The following is a 27749-nucleotide window of genomic DNA, read 5'->3' on the forward strand; positions in this document are numbered from 1 at the left end:
GACATCCTTTTATATATTTGAACATGGCTATCATATCACCCCTTAACCTTCTCTTCTCCAGGCTAAACATACCCAGTTCCCTAAGCCGTCCCTCATAAGGCATCATTTCCAGGCCTTTGACCATTTTGGTTGCCCTCTTCTGGACACGTTCCAGCTTGTCAGTATCCTTCTTGAACTGCGGTGCCCAGAACTGGACACAGTACTCCAGGTGAGGTCTGACCAGAGCAGAATACAGTGGTACTATTACTTCCCTTGATCTAGATGCTATACTCCTATTGATGCAGCCCAGAATTGCATTGGCTTTTTTAGCTTCTGCATCACACTGTTGACTCATGTCAAGTTTGTGGTCTACCAAGACTCCTAGATCCTTTTCACATGTACTGCTCTCAAGGCAGGTGTCTCCCATCCTGTATTTGTGCCTTGCCTTTCTTTTTTTTTTTTTGCCCAAGTGTAGTACTTTACATTTCTCCCTGTTAAAATTCATCTTGTTTGCTTTGGCCCAGTTGTCTAATTTGTTCAGGTCATTTTGAAGTGTGGTCCTGTCCTCTGGGGTATTAGCCACCCCTCCCAATTTGGTGTCATCTGCAAACTTGCTCAGGATACATACATACACTGAGTTGGATCAGCCTCACCTAGCCAAGACTCCTGTTTCCAACAACAGACAGTCAGATCATCCTCTGGGAAACCCATAAGCAGAGCTAGAAAGCAAAAGCTCCCTGCCCCACATTGTTGTCTCTGGGCAACTGGAATCCAGTTGCCCACTGCCCTGGGAAATGAGGGGTTGGACTAGATAACCCTTGGGGTCCCTTCTCACTCTACAATTCTATTTTTCTACAGCCACTTCTTAGCTGTCCCTGCATTTATCCTGGCTCCCTTTCAAAGTCATCTCTAGCAATAGCCTGGTTAGAGATGTGGGTCAACCCCACACTGGCTGTAAGGAACACTGGGTACCAAACAGACTCATCATGCACATCTGGGCTGGGTATCAAATGCTAGGTACCTAACAATGGGCCCAACAAACTCAGTGTAATTAATGCTGGATACCAGCACCAAATCTTGCTGCAGGGTGTTCCACAAGTTAATTTTGTCCCTGCCCTGAATCTACTGTCCATGGATGGCTTAAATTTTATTGCAGGAAGTTTCACAAGTTAATTTTGTGCCTGCTCTGCATTTATTGTCCATGCATTGCTCCCCTCCCACCTTAATCTTGTTGCAGGGAGTTCCACAAGTTCATGTTGTGCCTGAATCTGCTCCCCGCGCGTGGCTTGTTTCCCGCCCGCCTTCACCTCGTATTCGCTCTGCCCTGATTCATTCCCGCCTCGCCTCTGTAAGCCCTTCCTTCCCCGGCCCCGGCACGCTTATTATTATCTGCAGCCACACACGTACTCTCCGAGCTGTCACTTTCGGTTCAAAGGTACGTGCCGGCTTCTTCGCCATTGGCTCGGCTAAGATAAGGCCACCACCTCAGAGGCGCCTGGGTTGGCTTGGTGAGCCATCAGTCATGCCAGGTGGGTGGGATTAAAGAGGGATTGAATGGAAGGGAGGGGAGAAAGAGAGAGATGAAGAACTGATTAAGGAAGAGAAGGGAGCAGCATCTCCGGGGGCCCCACCCCGCCAAAAAAAAAACCAAACCCGACCAGGTAGACGTGATGCGGGATGGGGAATGCAACGGGTGGTCTTGAGAAATGCGAACGGCAATTTCCGACGTTGTAAATATGTAATATTCTTAGTAGTGGGCTTTTTTAAAAAAAAAAATGCATGTTGGCCAGCCTGTTTTCCTGCTAGATTCCAAGAAGGATCAGAGGTGTGATCCTGCTCCCTACAAACACCCACGCACCCTGTGCGTTTAACAAATGTCCAGTCCGAGAGGGGCAAATACAAGCCAGGTGCCAGTCGGGTGAAAAGCCGTTGTTGTAGGAGTCAGAGGGATGGCAGGCAAAGGGTGGTTGAGAGAGAGAGAGAAAAGCGTGCATATTTCCGATGATCGGGACGAAATCTACACGTGAGAAGTGGAATCCCCCCACCCAGGGGGAAAAAGAGACCATGAATGAATGTCTATGTGGACTGGGGAGAGGGTGACTGAGGACCTCGCCAGCCTTTCCTTTGTCGCGTCGTATTGTGGGCATCAGCTACTGTCTACTGATAGGGGATTTGGCTTGTGTCTGGGGTGGGGTCCCGTGGGGAGAGGACAGATCCGTGGGGTGGGGATCTGGCGCGCGCGTCCGCCGCACATCTGCCCAGCCCAACCAAGAAGCCCTGGATTTATGATTCAGCATCAGCCGAGGAGCTGCTGTGGGCTGGCGAGGGGGCTGAGATGTCTGGTGAATAGGGGAATGAACAGGGGAAGCGACGGGGGTTTCCTTGCAAACCAAGCGATCTCGGTCTTTCTTTGTGCGGCGGAACATTTCTGGCGAGGGCGAGGCGGATCAGGTGGCTGAGTTATTTTGGAACCCGGTTTGCCTGAATGGAGCTGCGATGCTTGCATTCTTCAGTGCTTTAAAAAATAATAATCTACCTTTTGACTCCCTTTTGAATTTCTCGAGGTATGAGGGCTGGTTCTGACGCCTCAGGGAGATGCACTCTGTACATGTTCAGAAACGCTGCCTTGTATTGCTGCTCTTTACACCTTCCAGTGCGCGCGTGCGGGGGGTGGGGAGAGAATCGCCTGTGGAGTTTAAACCCCTGAGGAATTACTGGAGGGGGGCCTCCCTGACTGTGGCAGAGGGAAGGGGGCGAGGTGGGTTCCCAAGGTATTGAATCTTAGAATTGTAGAGTTGGAAGGAACCCCGAGGGTCATCTAGTCCAACCCCCTGCAATGCAGGAATCTTTCGGCCAAAGTGGGGTTCGAACCCACGACCCTGAGATTAAGAGTCTCATGCTTTATCGACTGAGCTATCCCAGAGTCAGGGACTGTGTTTGGGAAGACGGGGCTGCAAAAACAATAAAAATTTGTTGTTGTTTTTTTAAAAAATCAGAACTACAGAATGTTCTGAATGGGCTTTGATTGGGAGGGTCAGAGCAATCGGGGTCGTCTTCAATCACTTTCGAAACTGGCAAGGAAATTGAGAAGGGTTGGCCCTCAGTGGCGATTAGGCAGTAGTCTAGACGTGCGTCAAAAGGGGCGCCCTCTAAGAAACATTGGAAGCTGGAAGCTGCCTTATACCGCGTTAGACCGTTGGCCCATCTTAGCTCAGTATTGTCTACACGGACTGGCAGCAGTTCTCCAGAATCTCAGGTAGGCGTCTCACCAAACCAGGGGGTACCAACTTGAATAAAATATGGGGGGAATTGCCGCGCCCCGCATAATCGACCACCGGACGCGGTGCATGAATGGCAGTGCCCATGAACTTTGGACGGGCCCGGCCCCCTCAAATATTTTATGGGGGGGAGAAGACCCCCTGGCCCCTAGGAGTAGATTGAACCTGGGACTTTCTCCTGCTTGCAAGGCAGGCTCTCTTTCTCTCTCTGCCCCCGGGATAAGGTTGCGCTCCGGTAGGGCCGGAGAGGCTGGGTCTTCCCCACGCTCAGTCCGGATTCACTGCGGCTGCCCGCCCACGTGGGAGCGTGGGGAGCGAACGCGCAGCAGCCCCCCCCCCCATTCCCGCACGGGGTGGTGGTGGTGGTGGTGGTAGGGTCCCTGCCTGCCTGCCTGCCTGCCTTTCTTTGGGAGCTGCCCGTGGGAAACGCTTCGCGATGCGGGAGAGAAAGAGAGAGGGATGTGGCTGGAGGGAGGGGTTCTCGAGGGCGGGGGCAGGTTAGTGGCTTAATTGAATTGCGGCGACTCGGAGGAGGGAGGGGCGCGGGGGAGGCGCGCTCGCGGGTCTCTAGCGTCTGCCGCCCGGGGTTATGTTCGGTCATCCACCTGTGCGCTCCTCTTCTGCGGCTGCTCGCCGACACGCACAGGAAGCCGCTGGCTGCGTCTTCCCCCGCGCTCCGCTGGTTGGGGAAGCCTGCCACTCTCCTCGGCCACCGATCGGCCTCGTGGAGCGACGTGGTGCTGCATATTGCAATGAAATGAAGCCCCCGCCCGCCCCGTTTGTGGGACGTGGGGAGCCCGCGGGTGGCTGTGCTGGAGATGTCGTGGGAACTGCAACTGGCAGCCGGAGGACGCGTTCACACGACCCTTGTGCAGCATTTGAGGGAACCGGGCTGGTGCGCGCGCGCACACACACACGCCGCATGTGCGTGGGTGTGGGCCCGGCCTGAAGTGGTTGCCTGAGCCCACTGATAGGCAACTGGCAGCCTTGGAGCTAAATGCAGCCCGCAGCTGATTGATTAGCTCTTGGCCCCATTGCTCACCCTTGTGTCTTCCGGTAGATAGAGCTATGCACCCTTTTGGTCCTAGTTGGTGTCTTCACATGATTCACAAGGGAGAAAAAAGACCTGGGAACACACAACATTGTCTTGACCACAGGCAACACAGGGGAACTGTAATGTTTGAAATGGTTTTAGAGTTGGATTTCAAATTGTTGTCACCCACCCTTACAATGAAGGGCAGGTAATACACTGTATGTCAAAATCGTCGTTGTCAGCTGGGGCCTCTAAAACTAGTAGGATCCTGATTCTTTGGGAACTGGCTCTTGTGCAGCAGGGGAAGTGTTTGGATGTTCAGGGATGCAATGAACACAGCTTGAACTATGAAGAAATAAACTCTGGCATCATGCCTTCTTGGAGGCCACCTTTGCAAACCGAAGGTGGAAGGTTACATATTTCATGGCTGCCTCACTCTGAAAGGTGAAAGGGATCAAGTTGGGGGCTGCCAAAAAAATTTCCTGCCAATGCTCCTGTGTCTTTAAATGCAAATGAATGAATGAATGAATGAATGAATAAAAATATCTGCAGCATGTGAAGATTTCCCACATCACAAAAGTTTCATATGCCCAATTTCCCCCTGTGCTTCAGCTGTGATAGTCTGAGGAGCCTTTCCAGACAAAAAAGTTGGCGGTCCTAGCGGTGGCTAGCTTTGAAACTTCGCTTGCAGCTGGGTGACAACTAATGGAAGGCTCTTCTGCAGATTCAGCCATGCACAAGCCAAATTAAATCAATGTGGTTAAGTGCACCTAGCAGTAGCACAGGGTTCGCTCAAGGGGGAGGCTTTCGTGAGATAAGTTGAACAAACAACCTAATCACAGAGGCACTTGAGGTTTCTCATACTCTTGTGCATCACTAATAGTCATGGCTAATTGTCTGTGGGTAGGTGGGAGCTGGAGGTGACTCACGAAAGGTCTCTATTTCATTCAGATAGAAAGCACAGAACCTTGAGTGAGGTCACTTGGTTGGTTGGGGGGAAACTGAGTGAATCACATGTGGGGAAATTCAGCTCAGACAATAGCGTGTGGAGCATGAGGAGATGGGCAAAGCATTCCTAATGAGTGTGGAAGGAGAATCATATGTAATTTTAGAGTTGGAAAGGGACCACGAGGGTCATCTAGTCCAGCCCCACTGCTTTGCAGGAATCTTTTGCCCAGCATGAGGTTAGACCCCTGAGATTAAGAGTCTCATGCTCTACTGACTGAGCTATTCCAGCTCTTCCCTGGCCTGCACTAGGCAGGGTAGAAGACTGGGCGGCGAGTGGGTTTTCATTTTTTTTTATTTCCCCCATTCAGTCTTTTTAATTTTTAAAATTTTTTAAAAGTAATGAGAGGGAAGAAATGCCAGCTCTGAGGCTGGCATACCTTTTGGTCTTTCCAAGGACACCTTGGGGGAAGTGAGTGGAGCTTTGAATCTCGTGGATCCAAGGCCTTTCCACACAACAGATCCAATCCATGGAACACTGTGCTGCACCCATGGTAGAGCCTGTGGCTGTGGACCTCCCTCTGTGCTCGCAGCAGGGGAGATCCACACCATGCAATGGCCATGTAGCTGCCCTCTCCAGGAGCTTGGGATTACTCACATAATAATGGTGCATGAGAAGCAATGGTCATGAGGTTAATGGATGCAGTAAAAAAACACTCTTTGTAATCTGCTGCAGCAAAATGAGAGATTCCCAGAAACCATAGTCTGAAGGAGGGGTTTTCAACCAGTGTGCTGTGACACCCTGGGGTGCCTTGAGTGATGGTCAGGGGTGCCACGGGCTACACTGGCCTCTGTCCCTCTTTCCTTCCCTCCCTCCTCTGATGCACTCTCGTGTCTCTGCCTCCCAAAGGCTTGCACAGCTGTTTGTTGCAGCAGCCCTGGCTACAAGCCCTGCAGGCGAATGGTGCCTCTGGGAGGCAACACTCCTTGGGCTGGGGGTGGGGAGCTGCTCAGAAACCAGGGATGGCAGTAGCAGCTGCCCAGAGGACTCCCAAGGAGAGGGGAGGAGAGAGGAGGCTGAGGGCAGCGGCAGAGCTTCATGCTCTGCCACCAGGGCGGAGAGCAGGCGCGCTGCCCTCAGGGATGTGGCACACATTCTGGGGGCGGGGCGCAGCGTGCTTTTCGGGGGGTGCAGTATGCCGCTCGCAGGGGTGGGGCTCACGTTCTGGGGGCGGGGCGGGCAGCAGCGATGGCGCCCCTGGGGTCGCGCAGCTCGGGGAAGCCCGCCCCCACCACCCCCATCTTCCTACGCCCCTGGCTGAGGGAACACTCCACAAGGGAGGGTGTTTTGAAAAGGGGCGAGGGGCTGCTAGCTCAGCAGGCAAGGGGTGACATAACTGGGCTCCTGAGCCCCAGAGGGTGCAGCAGAAAGATTGTAGTTGGTTAAGGGAGCCATGGACTCAAAAAGGTTGAAAACCTCTGGGCTAAAGGGATCAAAGCACTTACATGAAACTATTAATAAAACAGCAAGGTTATAGCAACCTTTGCCATTAAAAGAAACCTTCGGGTTCTCAGTCTATTTAGTTCTATATTTGAATTTTTAATTAATTGGTTAATTGATTAAAAATTCAAATATAGAACTAAATAGTGAATGGCGATTAATTAACTAATATTTTGCCTTTTCCCCATCATGGAAATCAAGATGGCATTGCAGGGGGGTTGGACTAGATGTCACTTCAAACTCTACAGTTCTATGATCCTATGATCCATGTAGGTTCCCAGAAGGTCTCCTGCCCCGTAAAAGGTTACTGCGTTGTGCACCATATTGCACCATAAGCTCTGAACTGCCAAAGAGCCGACTCTGTTCTTCTACCAGCTACAGTTCTAGCCATGCATGTAATCTTGGCCAAATCCAGCGGGTTCTAATGTCAGCAGCCTCCATATTCTCTCAGTAAATTGTCTCGTGAAGTTTGAAAATAATTTTGTTAGCAGTAACAGCATTACAAGGCCTGGCCATTGCCCCTGTTGCTCCTTATCCACAGACAGCCCAGGTAGAAAAGGTGTGGCTCGGGATCCCCCCACACCCAAAGTGTTGAAAAACCTCCTCTGTGCACAGGTTCCCCCTCCCCAATTCTAACTGTAGTCAGCAGCGGAAGAAGCTGCTTGGGTGCTTGGGGCAGCGCACCCAGGGGCGGCGAGGGCAGAGCGAGCTCCCCATAGGGGCGGGGCACGCCGTGGGGCCTCCGGAGTCTGCCTGCCTCCTCCCACTCAGCCATCCTACTGCTGGGCGGGAGGCAGTGGGCAGACGGTTTGGGCAGCGCAGAGCCTGGGCGTGCCCCAGACCACCGCATGTCTCCCAGGAGAGACACATGGCTTGGGTGCACTGCAGGCCCCGCAGTGAGTGCCGCCCGGCATTTTGTCACCCCCCTCAGTGGTGACACCCGGGGCAGTCCGCACCCACTGCACCCTCCTTCCTCCACTCCTGATTGTAATAGCAAGTTGAGCTGCTTAAAAAGGATCATCATTGGAGCAAGCCTCCAGTGGAAACATGCCTAAGGCTTCAGAGAAATCACTATCCGTTCTCGTAATCTCTGCTAGTCATGCACAATGGGAGCTGGCAATGAGCAACCGTCATCAGCTTGACCTTAACTACAATGTCATTGTGAATGGTGCAAGCCATATCTTCTCCACCCATTCCAAACAGAGAGAGAGGGGGGGGGGTTATACCTCCTGACTATCGCCTACCTTACTTTGGAAGGGTTGGAATGTGAACACTCCCGGAAAATGTTGCTTGCTCTGTCGAAAATCTCCAACTACTCTCATCCCACCAGAAGTGCTTGCATACATGGGGTGGTAGTAGCAAAGCATTGGGTGCATCTGAACTGAGTGCCACTGTTGAATAAAGGAACTGGAGAAAATGGATGATTGGGCCTATCAGTTTTAAATCTGCCTTTCCATTTAGGGTGTACAATGAGTTTTGTTTTTGTTGTATCTATGTTTCTGTTCATTTTGTGGTTTTACATATTTATTTTGTAGGTTTAAAAATGGTTCTTCCTTATTTACCGTAAGCTGTCCAGAGAAACTTTTCTTGTAGAATGGTGTAAATGGTGTCAGTAAAGGAACTCTGACATATTTCACTAGCTTTGCTGGAAATCCTCTGACTTTCCTCCCAATTCATGCAAAGTTTTGCCAATGCGGGGAATCCCCAAACTCATAGAATCATAGAATCATAGAGTTGGAAGAGACCACAAGGGCCATCCGGTCCAACCTCCTGCCGAGCAGGAAACACCATCAAAGCATTCTTGACAGATGGCTGCCAAGCCTCTGCTTAAAGACCTCCAAAGAAGGAGACTCCACCACACTCCTTGGTAGCAAATTCCACTGCCGAACAGCTCTTACTGTCAGGAAGTTCTTCCTAATGTTTAGGTGGAATCTTCTTTCTTGTAGTTTGAATCCATTGCTCCGTGTCCGCTTCTCTGGAGCAGCAGAAAACAACCTTTCTCCCTCCTCTATATGACATCATTTTATATATTTGAACATGGCTATCATATCACCCCTTAACCTTCTCTTCTCCAGGCTAAACATACCCAGCTCCCTAAGCCGTTCCTCATAAGGCATCGTTTCCAGGCCTTTGACCATTTTGGTTCCCCTCTTCTGGACACGTTCCAGCTTGTCAGTATCCTTCTTGAACTGTGGTGCCCAGAACTGGACACAGTACTCCAGGTGAGGTCTGACCAGAGCAGAATACAGTGGTACTATTACTTCCCTAGATCTAGATGCTATACTCCTATTGATGCAGCCCAGAATTGCATTGGCTTTTTAAGCTGCTGCACCACACTGCTGACTCATGTCAAGTTTGTGGTCTACCAAGACTCCTAGATCCTTTTCACATGTACTGCTCTCAAGCCAGGTGTCTCCCATCCTGTATTTGTGCCTTTCATTTTTTTTTGCCCAAGTGTAGTACTTTACATTTCTCCTTGTTAAAATTCATCTTGTTTGCTTTGGCCCAGTTGTCTAATCTGTTAAGGTCATTTTGAAGTGTGATCCTGTCCTCTGGGGTATTAGCCACCCCTCCCAATTCGGTGTCATTTGCAAACTTGCTCAGGATGCCCTCAAGCCCATCATCCAAGTCATTGATAAAGATGTTGAATAAGACTGGGCCCAAGACAGAACCCTGTGGCACACCACTAGTCACTACTCTCCAGGATGAAGAGGAGCCTTTGGGTTCGGTCAGTCAGCCAGTTACAAATCCACTGAATGGTAGCATTGTCTAGCCCGCATTTTACCAGCTTCTTTACAAGAATATCATGGGGCACCTTGTCAAAGGCCTTGCTGAAATCAAGATAGGCTATATCCACAGCATTCCCTTCATCTACCAGGCTTGTAATTCTGTCAAAAAATGAGATCAGATTAGTCTGACATTACTTATTTTTCAGAAACCCATGCTGACTTTTAGGTGCTCACAGACTGTTTGCTTAATGATCTGCTCTAGAATCTTTCCTGGTATTGATGTCAGGCTGACTGGGCGGTAATTGTTTGGGTCCAACTCATTTTGGATCTTACTTTAGGCAACTTTGCAGCAGCAACCATAAACTGATTCATTCTGCCCCAACCCAGGGCGTATGTGTGCATTAGACCACAACTTCCCGTTTCTTCTTCCGTGTATGTGAGATCAGTTGTCTTCAGGCCCCTGGCAGGATTCCTAATACACACAAGTATTAAAGTGAAGAATTTTGTGTGACCTGTGTTTACCCACAAATATTTTAAGCTTATATAGACATGTCATTTCATGTCATGTCTCAACCCCAGAATCTGTCTCAGACCTGCTTTCCAGCGACAGTCCCAGATTTACAGAAGCTGTCCTGATTTTTGAGTTGATCCCAAAATGTCCCACTTTTCCTTAGGATGGCCCTATTTTCATTGGAGAAATGTTGGAGGGTGTGGAGTTATGCAACCCGCAAGCCAAGGGGATAAGTAACTTTACAACCTTTAGAAAATATCTGAAGGAAAGCCTGTATAGGGAGGCTTTTTCATGTTTAACTTTTATTATGTTTTTATATATGTTGGAAGCTGCCCAGAGTGGTTGGGGCAACCCAGCCAAATGGGTGGGGTATAAATAATAAAATTGTTAGAAGAAGAAGAAGAAGAAGAAGAAGAAGAAGAAGAAGAAGAAGAAGAAGAAGAAGAAGAAGAAGAAGAAGAAGAAGAAGAAGAAGAAGAAGAAGAAGAGGACACCCCTATTTTCATCAGAGAAATGCTTGAGGATATGTGTGTTTTTCCTCTCCAGACTCAGGTGTTCCCAAGGTATTTTCTGTTGATCCTAAGTATGCAATTGAGACTCCACACAGGGGCTTGTAACTTAATTGGTTTATTAACAAGGGACTCAGCTACATTAGTAAAGAAACAGTGATTTGAATGCACTATAAACATGCAACACCAGATGGTGCCAGAGAGCAGGAAATTTTAAAATGTGGTTATCCATAGGGATTTCTTTCTTTTGTCACAACGATCTATTTTTTGACTTATTTATAGTGGGTTTTTTCCCCTGTGTCTAGGTCCACCCAAGGTTATATACAGTTCTCTAGCAGGGCTCCTACCAGAAACCTGCCCCTCTCCCTTTGGTATACCTGACAAAAGCCCAAGCTCTTTCCCATAAACATGCTACTTTGTGGCTGTGGCTTGAGAATGAATGGAACCACCTAGCTCTCTGGCATTTTTGAAAGAGCTCAAGAATCACATCAGGAGATGCTATGTTCTATGGACAACATGTAGGTGATAAACGAATTATTTCTGTGAATCCTCTTATTTCACTTTTCCCCCTGAGGTTGGGGAACAGATTGCCATTACAGTCGTACCTTGGAAGTCGAACAGAATCCGTTCTGGAAGTCCATTCCACTTCCAAAACGTTCCAAAACCAAATTGCAGCTTCTGATTGGCTGCAGGAAGCTCCTGCAGCCAATTGGAAGCAGCGGGAGCCCAATCGGATGCTCGGGTTCCAAAAGAACATTTGCAAACCGGAACAATCACTTCCAGGTTTGCGGCATTCGGAAGCCAAAACGTCTGAGTTCCAGGGCATTCGGGATCCAAGTTATGGCTGTATTTTCATGTCTTGGTTGATCTGGCTGGCTGCTTTTGGAATTGAAATGCAGGAATGGATAGGCCTTGTCCTATCCAACAGAGCTAATTTTGAGAGCTATCACCATTCTTTTGGAATGCTGAAAGGGGGTAAGCTTGAGTCAGAGTCCAGTTTAAAGTGATGGAGCTGCCCCTTGCATGCCCCTCTCTGAGCTACTCCTAAGAGCCAGGGGTGCTTCCAGAATGGCATGGAATCTGGAATGGGTGTGGGCAGCATCTGGAGGAGGAAACATGCAGGAGTTAAGGACCTCCTGCCCTTTATATGCATAGAAGTACTTTCTTTTCAAATAAGGAGATTTCTGAATTCTACCCAGGGTCAGTCACTAAGTTGGTCTGAAGGCTGGGATATAAAACAGAGTGGGTTATTATGGGAGTCCTTCTAGGACCCAACCAGAACTGCATTGCCAGGCCATTGTATCTCTAATGCTAGCCTGGATAGGTCAGAAAAAGGAAATAGCATGGGACAGGGTGAGAAAGACAGATCTTGTGGGGTGACCTTTCCTCCACCCCTTCCCCCCCTTTAAAATGCAATGAAAGCTGAAAAGTATGCTTTGAAGGATTTGCGATTTCCGAAGCAACATATCCCACTGTGACAGCTGCTGTGCAATGCTGCTGTTTCTCAAGAGTATGAGATCTGGTTTGACAAAGTGTCCATCTCTCCCATAGATGCAAAATGAGCCCCTTGGAATGCCAACAGATGTTTGTGCCTGGCAAAGGAAACATTATATACCCTGATCTTGGGAAGAAAATGTTGTGTCCATTTTGCAGTGTGATGTGTGCAGTTTTTTTAAAAAAGGAATAGTTTTTTTCCACTCCTTGGCACTGGGAACCAAATATATGTCTAATGTTTCAAAAAGGCCTCCTGGGGAGGAAGGAAGGTAGACACCCACCTTTGATCTCTCTTCCCAATACACTCTTGCCTTGGGTGTGCTCCATAGCTGCCAAGTCCGGGTTAAAAAAATAAGGGATCAGCAGCAGCGGCACCGGAAGTCGCTTCTACGCATGTCCAGACATGCATAGAAGCAACTTCCGGTGCCAGCGCCGCCCAATTTCCAGTGCCCAGACATGGGCAGAGCGGCACCAGAAGAAATCAGAAGATTACATAGACTTGGCAGCTATGGGCGCCAAGGGGGAAGGGAAGAGAGCCCACAAAAAATCCAAAGCCTTGGAAGCAGAGCGGAAGCTTTTTAAAGAGGCATGCAGCTCTTTAGAACCAGGCTAGCACCATAGAGAAAAGGTAAAGAGTGATACTCGCGCGCACACTTCCTGGCTCTGTTTGCAAAAAAATAACAATTCCAGGGGAATTACAGGATATTTTCCCATTCGGGATGACAGCGGGAAATGGCTTTAAAAACGGGGGTTTCCCAGGGAAAACGGGAGACTTGGCAGCTATGGTGTGCTCCCCTTCCCCATAGACCTCAAGGGGCAGGCCCATGTCATACATCTAAAATGTTACTAACACCCATTTAAAGCACATGCGCATTGGATGAACTTTAAATGTAAGATGTGGATATGGTTGGTGCATTTGAGCTTGTGGTCAGTTTCATTTAATTTTCATTTATTAAACTACTTCTTCTTCTTCTTCTTCTTCTTCTTCTTCTTCTTCTTCTTCTTCTTCTTCTTCTTCTTCGCCGAGTAAGATTGTCTTCCATAAACACAGTTTTAACAGTGACTGTGGAGGCCAATTTTGCATCCACACTTCCTTCCACAGTGGGGACATACGTTTCTGGGTGGGAGTTGATCATGGTGAGGGTTTGCCAAACGTGCCTTCCTCTTAGCATGTTTCTCCCTTTTGTCCTGAGTTCGAGCGTCTTCAAAGCCCATGACACCTTTGGTAAAGGCTGTTTTCCAGTTGGCGCCCTCACAGGCCAGTGTTTCCAGTTGTCAGTGTCTATACTACATTTTTTAAGATTTGCCTTGAAAGAGTCTTTAAACCTCTTTTGTTGACTTACCAGCATTACGCTTCCCATTTTTAAGTTCAGAGTAGAGTAGTTGCTTTGGAAGACAATAATCAGGCATCTGCACAACATGACCAGTCGAATGAAGTTGCTGTTGAAGTATCATTGCTTCAATAGTGGTGATCTTATTATCCACTTGTCACCCAAAAGTCTACAAGCAACTTACAGCACAAAAAGAGAGATACATATTATCATATGGGGGGATCCCTCTGTGTGTGTTCTATAATATACTAATATTTTATATAACCAGTGCTTTTTCCTGGGGGTACTCAAGAGTACGCAGATCCGGCACCCTTTTCCCCTAAAAAAAGAAGAAGCACTGGTTAAAAGTGTGGCACTTAACTGTAACAACTTCACGGTGAGTACTGGCACCTCTTCCTAGAAGAAAAACACTGCATATAACATAACACCCTTAAAAAACACACACTCAAATAATAAACAAAGCAATTCTCAGACCCACTCATTAACAAATCCAAAACCTCACCTTCCCCCCACCCAGTCCAAAAAACATTCACATCAAATTCCCCGTTTAACCTCACCACCCAGAAGTCTGATGTCAAGTCCATTTATTACAAATCAGTGGTGAGCGGGATAGTCTCTCATCTAACTTTGGTGGTCACTGTTCATGTTCCAGTTGTGCTTCTTTAACGCAGTGGCAGGCAACTATTTTTAACCCAAAGATGGAGGCTCTTAGAGTAGATTATAATCTAGCTTGCAAAAGCCAGAGTTTTCTGTTTCTACAGCCAGCCATGCAAGAGGGTATTATCAGTTCAATGACGTACCAGCCAGGGAAGTGCACTTTAACAAGAGCAAAGCCCCTGACAAATGCAAGATCCGAGGATCCTTCCAAGGAGCTCAAGGTGGCAATGTGTTTCTATACCTCCTCATTTTATTCTCACAACAACGTTGTGAGGTAGGTTAGGCTGAGAGGCAGTGACTGACTCAGAGGTCACCCAGTGAGCTTCATGCCTCAGTGGGGATTTGAACCCTGGTCTCCCAGGTCCTAAAAAGGTAAAGGGACCCCTGACCATTAGGTCCAGTCGTGACCGACTCTGGGGTTGCACGCTCATCTCGCATTATTGGCCGAGGGAGCCGGCGTATAGCTTCCAGGTCATGTGGCCAGCATGACAAAGCCGCTTCTGGCAAACCAGAGCAGCACATGGAAACACCGTTTACCTTCCCGCTGTAGCGGTTCCTATTTATCTACTTGCATTTTGACATGCTTTCGAACTGCTAGGTTGGCAGGAGCTGGGACCAAGCAACAGGAGCTCACCCCGTCACAGGGATTCGAACCGCCAACCTTCTGATCAGCAAGCCCTAGGCTCAGTGGTTTAACCACAGCGCCACCTGGGTCCCTTCTCCCAGGTCCTAGTCTGGCACTTAAACCACTACACCACACTGGATCTCAATAACAAAGAGGAAACAAGAAAGAAGCTGAGGGAAGGGGGAGGGCATGCACAACCTTTGTATTCTTAAAGACATAGGCAACCCAACTCCTACAACGAAGAGTGAAAGTCTAATTCTCATTTACAAAGTGAGTCAGCCCTGCAATTGGTCACGTCAGGTTGATAGACTAAAATGCATTGAGCACAATCTCTCACACATGCAAGCAATTGAAATGAAAAGAAAGGGGAAAAAATGACACAGAGGTTCAAAGACATTTGGGCAGAAAAGCTTTGCACATCAGTAATTGTTCTCTCCCCACCCAACCAATCAACCAACAAGTCTGTTTTGTTTTTCACTGATATCGTTCCTGGGAAGAGTTGGAGGAAAGTGTTTAGCTGGCAGTGGAAAGTGTATTTGGCTTTTGTGTTGTTGTTGTTTAGTCGTTTAGTCGTGTCCGAGTCTTCGTGACCCCATGGACCAGAGCATGCCAGGCACTCCTGTCTTCCACTGCCTCCCGCAGTTTGGTCAAACTCATGTTCATAGCTTCGAGAACACTGTCCAACCATCTCGTCCTCTGTCATCCCCTTCTCCTTGTGCCCTCCATCTTTCCCAACATCAGGGTCTTTTCCAGGGAGTCTTCTCTTCTCATGAGGTGGCCAAAGTATTGGAGCCTCAGCTTCACGATCTGTCCTTCCAGTGAGCACTCAGGGCTGATTTCCTTCAGAATGGATAGGTTTGATCTTCTCAAGAGTCTCCTCCAGCACCATAATTCAAAAGCATCTATTCTTCGGCGATCAGCCTTCTTTGTGGTCCAGCTCTCACTTCCATACATCACTACTGGGAAAACCATAGCTTTAACTATACGGACCTTTGTCGGCAAGGTAATGTCTCTGCTTTTTAAGATGCTGTCCAGGTTTGTCATTGCTTTTCTCCCAAGAAGCAGGCGTCTTTTAATTTCGTGACTGCTGTCACCATCTGCAGTGATCAAGGAGCCCAAGAAAGTAAAATCTCTCACTGCCTCCATTTCTTCCCCTTCTTTTTGCCAGGAGGTGATGGGACCAGTGGCCATGATCTTGGTTTTTTTGATGTTGAGCTTCAGACCATATTTTGTGCTCTCCTCTTTCACCCTCATTAATAGGTTCTTTAATTCCTCCTCACTTTCTGCCATCAATGTTGTGTCGTCTGCATATCTGAGGTTGTTGATATTTCTTCCGGCAATCTTAATTCCTGCTTGGGATTCATCTAGTCCAGCCTTCCACGTGATGAATTCTGCATATAAGTTAAATAAGCAGGGAGACAATATACAACCTTGTCATACTCCTTTCCCAATTTTGAACCAATCAGTTGTTCCATATCCAGTTCTAACTGTAGCTTCTTGTCCCACATAGAGATTTCTCAGGAGACAGATGAGGTGATCAGGCACTCCCATTTCTTTAAGAACTTGCCATAGTTTGCTGTGGTCGACACAGTCAAAGGCTTTTGCATAGTCAATGAAGCAGAAGTAGACGTTTTTCTGGAACTCTCTAGCTTTCTCCATAATCCAGCGCATGTTTGCTATTTGGTCTGTGGTTCCTCTGCCCCTTCGAAATCCAGCTTGCACTTCTGGGAGTTCTCGGTCCACATACTGCCTAAGCCTGCCTTGTAGAATTTTAAGCATAACCTTGCTAGCGTGTGAAATAAGCGCAATTGTGCGGTAGTTGTAGCATTCTTTGGCACTGCCCTTCTTTGGAATTGGGATGTAGACGGATCTTCTCCAATCCTCTGGCCATTGCTGAGTTTTCCAAACTTGCTGGCATATTGGGTGTAGCACCTTAACAGCATCATCTTTTAAAATTTTAAATAGTTCAGCTGGAATATCATCACTTCCACTGGCCTTGTTATTATGGTAATATTTGTACGAAATGTTCCTTTCATATCTCCAATTTTCTTGAACAGATCTCTGGTTTTCCCCATTCTATTGTTTCCCTCTATTTCTTTGCATTGCTCGTTTAAGAAGGCCCTCTTGTCTCTCCTTGCTATTTTAATCTCTCTCCTTGCTATTATTTGTCAGAAACTTTGGTAATATCTGTTACACAAATATTTGGGCGGTCTTGCATTTTACAAGGCTCAGGTGACCTTTTTCTCATTTCATGGCCAGTCTCTTGCCAGTGGAGTTGCACAAATAGCTTTAAACCAGGGGTCAGCAAAAATTTTCAGCAGGGGGCCAGTCCACTGTCCCTCGGACCTTGTGGAGGGGCGGACTATATATTTTTTTTGGGGGGGGGGATGAACGAATTCCTATGCCCCACAAATAACCCAGGGATGCATTTTAAATAAAAGCACACATTCTACTCATGTAAAAACACATGGATTCCCGCACCATCCGTGGTCTGGATTGAGAAGGCAATTGGGCCGGATCTGGCCCCTGGGCCTCAGTTTGCCTTCACATGGTTTAGGTGTTGCTTGAAAGGCAGACGTTGTGGTTTTAAAGGAAGGGGATGTCAGAGTATTTGCACGGCCTCCAGCTATGGCTTTTGAGCATTTCCTTTTTTGCACTCTACATATTATTTCCTGGTGTGCCATCCATACTAGAAATGAGCTCCAACTACCGATATATATTCTGCTGGTGATGGGTGGGTAGCCGTGTTGGTCTGCCATAGTCAAAACAAAATAAAAAAATCCCTTCCAGTAGCACCTTAGAGACCAGCTAAGTTTGTTATTGGTATGAACTTCCGTGTGCATGCACACTTCTTCAGATGGTCTCTAAGGTGCTACTGGAAGGAATTTTTTCATTTTATTCTGCTGGTGAATTACTGAAATTCTTAATTTGAACAATTCTTAAAAGATTCTTTGTCAAAAGGCTTGTTCATGGGTTGACATTGTTCAGTGATCACTGCTTTTGTGCTGGTTTCCCATGCTGATGGGCTGAAAGAATGCCTGGATTTTCATATGTAATTTTTGGGCTTAATGATACCAGACCCATTTGGGTCAACATGGGTGACTAGCTAACTGCCTGAAATGGGTCTGACTAGGTTTAGAAAAGAGTCCCGGCAAAGCCCAGCCTGCACAGAGACTTCTGAATTCCAGCACTCGGCAGTGACATCATCACCAAGCGCCATAGCATGAAGGTCCTAGACGAGTACCATATGCAAAATACATCAGGACTCCATATTCACTGCTTTGCTCCTTGCATGCTAATTACCAGAGGCAGAAGGGAAGGCCAAAAAAGGTCCAATTCACAGGGTGGAGAGCATAGATTTCTGAGATAGCTCTAGTGGTTTTTTGCATGTAGGATAAAGGGAAAGAGGTTTCTGCTGAAATAGGTAATGGCCCTCATATATACAAGAATGTGAAATAATATGGAAATTGTAAGACAAACACGCCCAACTTACTCATTCAACTTACTTTCATCCACCCCCATTGTTCAGTCCAGACACTGAGATCTACTTCGGAGGGTCTTCTGGCACCCCCCTCACCACGAGAAGTGAGGTTACAGGGAACCAGGCAGAGAGCCTTCTTGGTAGTGGCACCCACCCTGTGGAATGCCCTCCCATCAGATGCCAAGGAGATAAGTAACTTTAGAAGACCTCTGAATGCAGCCCTGGTTAGGGAATTTTTACATGCTTAATGTGTTTATATATGCTGGAAGTCTCCCAGAGTGCCTGGTGCAACCCAGTCAGATGGGCAGGGTACAAATAATAAATTTGTTGTTACTGTTGTTGTTGCTGCTGTTATCCTAATCCACTCCCATTATTTGAACATAACACAAACCATGGTTTCTGCGAACTACGGTATGGCACACATACCATGGAACTTCCAAATGTACAAGCCAACTATGGTTGAAGGCTGGTTGTCTGTTTCCATTTCTCATTTACTTGACACTCTAGATTCTAGACTCAATACCTTCCAGAGGCAATGCACCTGCCTTAAATTTCAGACAATAAAACACGGTACATGCCACTGACAACCCCAATTTCCAATTCTGGTTAGCTACATCTTTCAATTCACACATTGCCCCAAACTATAGTTAGATTTTCTTAGCCATGCATGCAACAGACATCCCCTTTCTCCTCATGCCCTTTCCCATCCTAAATGTGCTCTGGATTTAGCGGGTGTGCAGTTGGGAAGGAGAGGCGGGGAGCTCCATTGCGGAAGCAGAAGTCCTTGCAGTAACAATGGGACGAGTGACTTAGCGCTGCTTTGGATACAAACCCATTGTTTGGAATCGCTACAGTATCTGAGCTGAGCCGACTTCATCATAAGTGTATCTATTTTCTATCTGATCGGTTGGATAGCATGCAAATGTTTCCACAAAAAGCTAATGCTTTGTTTACACAAAGATGGTGAATCATTATCTCTTTAATTTGCTTTGTGCTGGGAGGAGAGCCAGAAACCACGATCCAGATAAAGGCTCTCCTTTGTTCATGTTTTCAAATATATAAGAAGCTTCCTTTGCAAATGGTGGGGTCCAAATGGCACTGGCTTGCCCATTCATACTGGGCTTGGTTCAAGGTGTTGACTTCTGCATATAATGCCCTAAATGGCTTAGGGAACTAAAACCTTAAAGGACAACCTCTGCTGGTCTGGACCTTGAGATTTGCAACAGAGGTTGTTTCATGGTTCCACCAATGGGGATAACCCATGGTTGCAGTGTCATAGGGTGGGTGTTTTCAGTGGTGGTGGTGCCCTGGTTATGGAACTTGCCCACCCCACTTTAGAGGTACAGGTGTCTCTGGTTAGTGGTTTTTTGGTGTCAGTTTAAGATGTATATTTTCAACCTGGCGTTTTTCGGTCTATTCTGTCTGCATTTTTCTATCTATTCCTAAATTCCTGGAGTGGCGGTATAGATAGGAACCAACTCCTAGGGGCCGAGAGTCTTTGCCCCACCCCATAAAATATTTGATGCTCCCCCAATGTTTTATTCAAGTTGGCACCCCTGGTGGTATGTATTTTGAAGTGAATGTTGTTTGTTTTAATCTCTAGCCCGATTGTGCTGTTTGGTATGTTTAAATTGGTTATTTTGCACACCACTCTGGAATCTCATGGCTGAGCTGGCTTAGCAACAAGCATTATGTATATTTTAATGAACTGAATAGAGTGAAATATAATATTATGAGTCATGGGAGCAGGGCCGGCCCTATGGCCAGGCTGGGTGGCGCAGGGCGCCACGGCGCCGGCCCACCAGGGGGGCGCATCGCAGCTGTGCCCGTCCGCCGGCTGCTCTTCCACGCAGCAGTGCCCTCGGCAGTAGCGCTTTGCGCTGAGCCCGCCCGCCCGTCATGCAGCAGCGCCCTTGGCAGCCGCGCTGCGCCTGCCCACCCGCCCATCGCACTGTGAAACGGGGCGGGGGGCGCTGGAGGGATCCGTCACACCACGGTGCCAGGGCGCCAGAGGTGCTTAAGACGGCCCTTCATGGGAGCATGGAAAGTGTACGAACTTCACAGTGCTTGGCTTGTTTGTTTGTTTGTTAATATTGTTTTATAGATTGTAAATGCTGTAATGATCTGTCAATAACAACTTTTTCTGCAGTTACTACTTTATTAATAGTGCTTTATAGATTGTGATTTTACTGAAGGTTTGTTAATTATTTTATATGATTTATGCTGCACTTGCGATGCTCTGTTATGTTGTTGTTGTTGTTTATCGTTCGTAAGATGCTTTGGGATTAATTTGAATGAAAAGTGGCATAGAAATATAACAATTTTTTTTTAAAATCAAATCAACCCACCATGTGGTTCAGAAAAGCATGGAAATGACACAAGGCTTTGTGTGGGCCCGCTATCCCACCATGTAACACTGAGCTTTTTTTCCCCTGACACTTTTTTTTAAAAGCTGTGGGCTGGTATTTCCTTCAGAAGAGCAGAGGTTAAGACCTTATGTTGCTCCAGATGTTGCTAAGACTCCATCATCCCTAACCATTGGTCATGCTGACTGGGGCTGATGGGAATTCTGGAGGGGCACAGATTCCTTGTTCTAGAACAGGCTTCCTCAACCTCGGCCCTCCAGATGTTTTGAGACTACAATTCCCATCATCCCTGACCACTGGTCCTGCTAGCTAGGGATCATGAGAGTTGTAGGCCAAAAACATGTGGAGGGCCGAGGTTGAGGAAGCCTGCTCTAGAAGGACCAAAATTAAGGATGCCCACTTTTAGTCTGGTTGTCTTGGGAACTGACCTGGCAACAGGAACTAATGCAGCCTACCCGTGTCATTTGTTGCAACCTGCCAGGTGTTTAGATTTAGAAACCCCCACTCCTCCTTTGGCTTGCAGTCCCAAGCAGGAAGCGAAAACGTGAGGTTGATAGTGTCCCTGGTGAGCTATTACAACACAGTCGGTATGGGCTGTGTTCGTTGAGTTATGCAGAACTCCGTGCAACTCTTGTCCATGGACTGGTTGGCTCTGTCAAGCTCCAGAAGCTGGACTAATTTGTTTGGTCAGCTCACATCTCATAGCATGTTAGAATCAATGTTTTATAAACAGTTCCAGTTCAGTGAATGTGACGTGAAATGAGCTCTGCCTCCTTTCCCATTGCATGCTGCCAAAATAAACCTATCGATTACGGATTGGAAACAAAACAAAGAGCAGGGCTGGGGGGGTGGGTTATCATCTGACTCCTCTCGCCCAGTACATTTTTAAAATTGCATCATTCACGCTTGGAGACAACAAATGGTCTCCTATTCTTTTAGTGATTGTTGAGGACATTTGCTGGTCATTCAATTTGCAGTTTTTTATCCTTTTTCTTTCTATTTGGGTAGCAATTAACTTAAGATTTGTTTTATTGTTCTGTGTTGCCTTGAAGCCATTTCCAGTGCAAGGCATGATCTAGATTCCATCATTGCTGGTTTTATGTTTCTCTAGTTTTTATTATTATTATTTATTGAATTTATATACCGCCCTATACCCGGAGGCATAGTTATCAGGTAGGAGGAATCTGGTTGGCTACTGTGAGAGCAGGATGCTGGGCCTGATCCAGTTGGCTCTTGTGTTATTATGATAATAACTAGTGGAATTCAGCTCGTTTAAAAACGGGCGCTAGAACGCTGCTCTCGTGCAGCGCCGGCATGGGACGGAGCTTCGGAGAAGGTCTCCGAAGCCCCGTCTCATGCGGGAGGTGCGCGGCGAGGGGGGGCGGGAGAAGCGCTCCTGCCCCCCTGCCGCCTCGCCACGCAGCGCCGGCATGGGACAGAGCTTCGGAGAAGGTCTCCGAAGCCCCGTCTCATGCAGGAGGTGCGCAGTGATGCGGCGGGAAGGAGAAGCACTTCTCCCGCCCCCCGCCGCCTCACCACGCACCTCCCGCATGAGACGGGGCTTCGGAGAAGGTCTCCGAAGCCCCATCCCATGTTGGCGCTGCGTGGCGAGGCGCAGGGGGTGAGGAGCACTTCTACCCCCCCGCCGCCTCGCCGCGCACCTCCCGCATGAGACGGGGCTTCGGAGACCTTCTCCGAAACTCCGTCCCATGCCGGCGCTGCGTGGCGAGGCGGCGGGGGGAGGAGCGCTTCTCCCCCTGCCGCCGCCTCGCCGCGCACCTCCCGCATGAGACGGGGCTTCGGAGAAGGTCTCCGAAGCTCCGTCCCATGCGAGCGCAGAGAGGGAGGGAAGTCTGCGGCCCCACCGCTCCTCTCACGGGCCAGGGAGCGTTGTGAGGAGGAGGAGGCGGCGGACAAAGATGGCGGCATCGGGCTCTGGGGACGCCGCGGCGGCTGCGGGAGCCGGACGGGCTCCTCAAAGGCGCCCTTCCTCCCCCCCATTCACCTCCGCTGGCCTCCACACACGCTTCCACGACGCGCTGTCTGGCTGGGAACGGCAGTTGGAGGAGACAGAGGGGTGGGGGGAGGGCGTGCGCGTGTGCGTTCTAAGTCTCTGGTCCAATCCCTGTGTCCCTGGGGCACATGCGCAGTAGCCCAGGGACACATGGGAAAACTGGACGCAGAGACACTTGCATATTATTATATAGGATGCTTGGCCATGAGCATACTTAACATTTGAAAAGTGATCTTTTTCTTCTGATGTCTTGATAACCACACACATTTTCTCAATGAGGTTATATATACAGCTCCCTGGCAGAGCTGTTATTGCAAGCCTGTAACAGGTTTCCCTCTAATGAAAGGTAGGGAGGTAGAGGGAATCTGGAGTCTGAGCTCCACTTCAGAGGAGAGTGCACTGCTAATTCAGTTTAAATCTTGCCTCCACCACATAACCAAGCCAATGGGTTATATAGCATCCTTCCCCATCACATTTCCCTCTAGATGTTATGGATGCAGCTTCCATTATCCCTAGCTGGGACTGATGGGAGTTATAGCTCAAAACATCTGGAGGTAAAGGCAAAGGACCCCTGGACGGTTAAGTCCAGTCAAAGGCAACTATGGGGTTGCGGCACTAATCTCGATTTCAGGCTGAGGGAGCCAGTGTTTGTCCACAGACAGCTTTCTGGGTCATGTGGCCACCATGACTAAACCGCTTCTGGTGCAACAGAACACTGTGACGGAAACCAGAGCGCATGGAAACACCATTTACCTTCCCGCCGGAGTGGTACCTATTTATCTAATTGCACTGGTGTGCTTTTGAACTGCTAGGTTGGCAGAAGGTGGGACAGAGCAATGGCAGCTTACCCCGTTGCGGGGATTTGAATCGCTGACCTTCTGATTGGCAAGCCCAAGAGGCTCAGTGGTTTAGACCACAGCGCCACCTGCGTCCCACATCTGGAGGGTGTCAGGTTGGTTGGGGAACGCTGATACGGAAGATGATCACACTATTCAGTTTGTGATCCATGCTACACTACGGGGCTGGAGAACAATTGGATACATCTCCTCCTGCCATCTTTTACCAATGGCCAATGGGAGTTGGAGTCTAACAATATTCAGAAGCCCAGCACTTCCTCATCTGTCAGGAGTGAGCCAGCAGTAATTCACACCATGCAAGTTGGACTCAGCTCTTTATTTGCAACAACAGGATCTGCACATGGTTTGTCAGGCTTACTGAGTACAACAACTCATATCCGGAATTCTTGCCCCCATGAAGCAGTTGCTGAGGCTGAAGGTCCCTGTCTCCCTACAACTGCCTATGTCCCCTCCTCTCCGGGGTTCCCCCCCCCCCAAGCAATCAGAGACTGTGCCTGTGCAATGCTAATCTCTCCTCCACCCTTTCCATGCCTCTTCTGGTTTTGGGAGACAAGCGGGAAGGGAAGCTTGTCCCAGCAGGAGGGGGAGACACTTGCGACTCTTTAACAGCCTGACTCATCTCTGCTCCTTGGCCTCTCTCCACCAATTTCCTGCCTCTGATTCTGGACTTCTCTCTGCCACAGGCTCTCCCAGCTCACTTAGCCCTGTTCCCTCCTTAGCTTCCAGCATCTCTTCCCCCCCACTACAACCAGTCGATGATACAATCCCTGGTTTAGCATTATGTGCAGTCCCAGAAATGCCAGAACTAATTGACAGCACTGAAGCTGGCTCTGAAGTCATAACACACTGCTCTTCCATTGTGCCCTGTTGAAGCTTGCATATTATCTGCCAAGACTGTCAGAATCTTGTCCATCATCTCCAAGAAAGACTTTTTGAAACAAGGCCTTGCCTTTCTGCACCAACTCTTCCCCTTGGTGTTTTTATGGTGATTTATAAAGTTTCAGGGGAGGTGCGCTGGAAGAGAGCCCCTGCACCCCCCATCAAAGCCTTTCTAGGCCCAGTTCGATGACCTAGAAAGATCCTAAAAAATGTTCCTTTGCCACAATCCCTGTAGAATTTCCCGAGGAAACCAGATACTGCAAATTCATTTGCACAATTAATGAGGCGTGTGTTGCTGCTGATAAAGAATCAATTACTGTACTAGCAAGCATCTGGGTGGTGAACTTCTTTCTCCAAAGTAACCCATAAGAACGAACAAACCTTTCGGCGCTTTTCATCTCACTTCTCTAAACAAGATTTGGTTCTGCTTTTAGCTCTCCTGAGAGTCGTGGATATAATTTTATCTTCCTGGTTTTCATTACAAAGGCCAGATACTTATCTAAGATTGATGGCTATTAATAGAATAGTTACAAGGATGAAAGTTAAGTATTACTGAGTCTAGCACTGTTCAGGTAAAAACACCATTCAGTAAGGCCCAAAGTGTCATTAATTTCTGACTATTTACACTCTACAGTTACTTTCTTGCCCAGCCACACCAATTGCTATGAAAATAAATGGTTTCCTGTAAGCCCAGCCTGGATACCAGCTACCACTTAGCTAGAGTTCATTCAACACCTTTGCAATACTGTATCTGCAGCACAGATATTGCTCTGGAGTGTATTTTTATTATACTTAGGCTTGCCATAAACCTTACATGCTTCCTCGTTGCCATTAGGTGCATATATAAGCACTTTTCCCGACTAATGGTTTTGTGTCTTCATTGTATGTTGCCACCTGATGAAAGCAAACGTAATGGGTTGGTCATGTGAACTTTAACCACTTAATTAACTGATTAAATCTGCATATATTTGCATATGAATTAAACAGAAGTTCAAACAAAAGAAAGGCATCAATTTTTTTTAAAAAAGGATGACTTGCGTTAGAAAGTAATGTTAATCTGTCTTTGTATTTTAACTGTTGTATGTCTTAAATTAACCTTTGTAATTTTTTCTTGAGTTGTCCTAGTATTATTATTACAGTCGTACCTTGGTTGTTGAACGCCTTAGTACTCATACGTTTCGGCTCTCAAACGATCAAAACCCGGAAGTGAGTGTTCCGTTCCGGTTTTTGAACTTTTTTTGGAAGCTGAATGTCTGATGTGGCTTCCGCGGCTTCCAATTGGCTGTAGGAACTTCCTGCAGCCAATCAGAAGCTGTGCTTTGGTTTCCGAACATTTTGGAAGTGGAACGGACATCTGGAACAGATTCCGTTCGACTTCCAAGATATGACTGTATTATGATGATGTATTTGTATAAAAACTTTGCATCACAAGGCATCATTTTTACAATCATGCTCATAAAATGTAAGATATAGATAGATATAGATAGATAGATAGATAGATAGATAGATAGATAGATAGATAGATAGATAGATAGATAGATGATAGGAGTCATATGAACAACTTAAAAACAGCATTCCCAATTATTTTGTGCTTTAAAAAAAGGAAAAAAAGGGGTTCATCACATAATCTAAACCAGGGGACAGCAAAAATTTTCAGCAGGCGGCCGGTCCACTGTCCCTCAGACCTTGTGGGGGGCCGGACTATATTTTTTTTGGGGGGGACTGAACAAATTCCTATGCCCCACAAATAACCCAGAGATGCATTTTAAAGAAAAGGACACATTCTACTCATGTAAAAACACCCTGATTCCCGGACCACCCACAGGCTGTATTTAGAAGGCGATTGGGCCGAATCCAGCCCCCGGGCCTTAGTTTGCCTACCCATGATCTAAACTGTGTGGTGGGCTTTATAGTCATTATAGTATGCATGGATGTGTTGCAAAAAGGTGCAGCTTTCTTTTGAAATGTTTTAACTTCTAGCTAGTGCATTAAATGCATGCTTTCTCAAAAGTGAGACCCACGTTGTTCCGCGAAACTTACTTCCTGGTAACGAAACTTACTTCCTGGTAACTGTGCATAAGATTGCAGCCTGTTACTCAAACCAGAAGTGGGTCCTTTTTCTTTTACTTCTTCTTTTCATATCCTCCATGGCATCTCCAGTCCCAGCAAAATTGCTAATAAACTTTAATTCTTCCAGCAAAAGTGCATTAGTTGCTCCAAAGCACTAATGGCTTCTAATGACTCTGCCAAATCAAATCACAGCCCTTGATTCAGCAAGAACAGGCTGTATATTCTCACTGGTCTCGCTCAGGTTCATCGTGAGCATGTCCAAAAATAGCAGGCTCAACACTACCTTGAAGAAGCAGTTCTCTGAGAACATCCAACAAAACGAAATCAGCTTTCAAGGAAATGACTTGGGCTGCAGCCTTACTTAGCTAGGAATAAACCCTCAATAAACCCTCAAAAGTCTCAAAGGGACTTTCTTTGAGAAAGCCATATGTAGGATTGCAGGGACAATGTCCAAAGTTTTTATTTTATTTTATTCCATTAAATCTATACTGTTAATTGATCAACTTTCTCAGCTGAAAAAAATCTTTTGCTTGTCCAAAAAGGTGTCCCAAGTTAATTTTATTTTTCTGTAACTTGTTTTTATTCTGATACAAAACTGAATTGCAGAGAGGACCCAAGAGTGAGTACAGTGGTGCCACGAGTCAAGAGAAGGTTAAGGGGTGATATGATAGCCATGTTCAAATATATCAAAGGATGTCATATAGAGGAGGGAGAAAGGTTGTTTTCTGCTGCTCCAGAGAAGCGGACACGGAGCAATGGATTCAAACTACAAGAAAGAAGATTCCACCTAAACATTAGGAAGAACTTCCTGACAGTAAGAGCTGTTTGGGTAGTGGAATTTGCTACCAAGGAGTGTGGTGGAGTCTCCTTCTTTGGAGGTCTTTAAGCAGAGGCTTGACAGGCATATGTCAAGACTGCTTTGATGGTGTTTCCTGCTTGGCAGGGGGTTGGACTGGATGGCCCTTGTGGTCTCTCCCAACCCTATGATTCTATGATTCTAATTTGTTTTGCGAAAAATGCGTCTTGCGAATCGCGGTTTCCCATAGGAATGCACTGAAATTTCTTTTTTTGCCCATAGGAACACATTAATTAAATTTCAATGCATTCCTATGGGAAACCATGATTCGCAAGACGATTTTTTTGCAAAACGAATTCGTCCTGCAAGTCACCAACAGATCACCACCAGATCACAAAATGCATTCATCTTGCGAAAAATTCATCTTGCAGGGCATTCGTCTTGCGAAGTGCCACTGTAATTTCTTTTGGCTCAAAGGGCCACATTACCCAAGTGGGCAGCCTTTGGGGGCCACATGTTAATTTGCTGGTGGAGCAACAAATATAATAATAATAATAATAATAATAATAATAATAATATATTTATATCCTGTCCTTTTTTATTATTATTGACAAGAACTGAAGGCGGCTTACAACTAAAACAGGAACATCTAAAAATATCATTTAAAACAATTAAATATTTACAGAATTAAAAC

General features: G+C 47.1%; 1 protein-coding gene across 1 annotated transcript in view; it reads left to right on the forward strand.

Moving 5' to 3' along the window:
- Positions 1-1554: 1554 nt before the first annotated feature.
- SLCO4A1 (solute carrier organic anion transporter family member 4A1) overlaps positions 1555-27749 on the forward strand; it is a 64775-nt gene continuing 38580 nt past the window's right edge. The window contains exon 1 of the mRNA XM_035124310.3: positions 1555-1640. The gene's annotated coding sequence lies outside the window, so the exon portion shown is untranslated. The remainder of the gene's footprint in view (positions 1641-27749) is intronic.

The sequence above is a fragment of the Zootoca vivipara genome, chromosome 7, assembly GCF_965207765.1.
Source record: "Zootoca vivipara chromosome 7, rZooViv2.hap1.1, whole genome shotgun sequence".
NCBI lineage: Eukaryota > Metazoa > Chordata > Lepidosauria > Squamata > Lacertidae > Zootoca > Zootoca vivipara.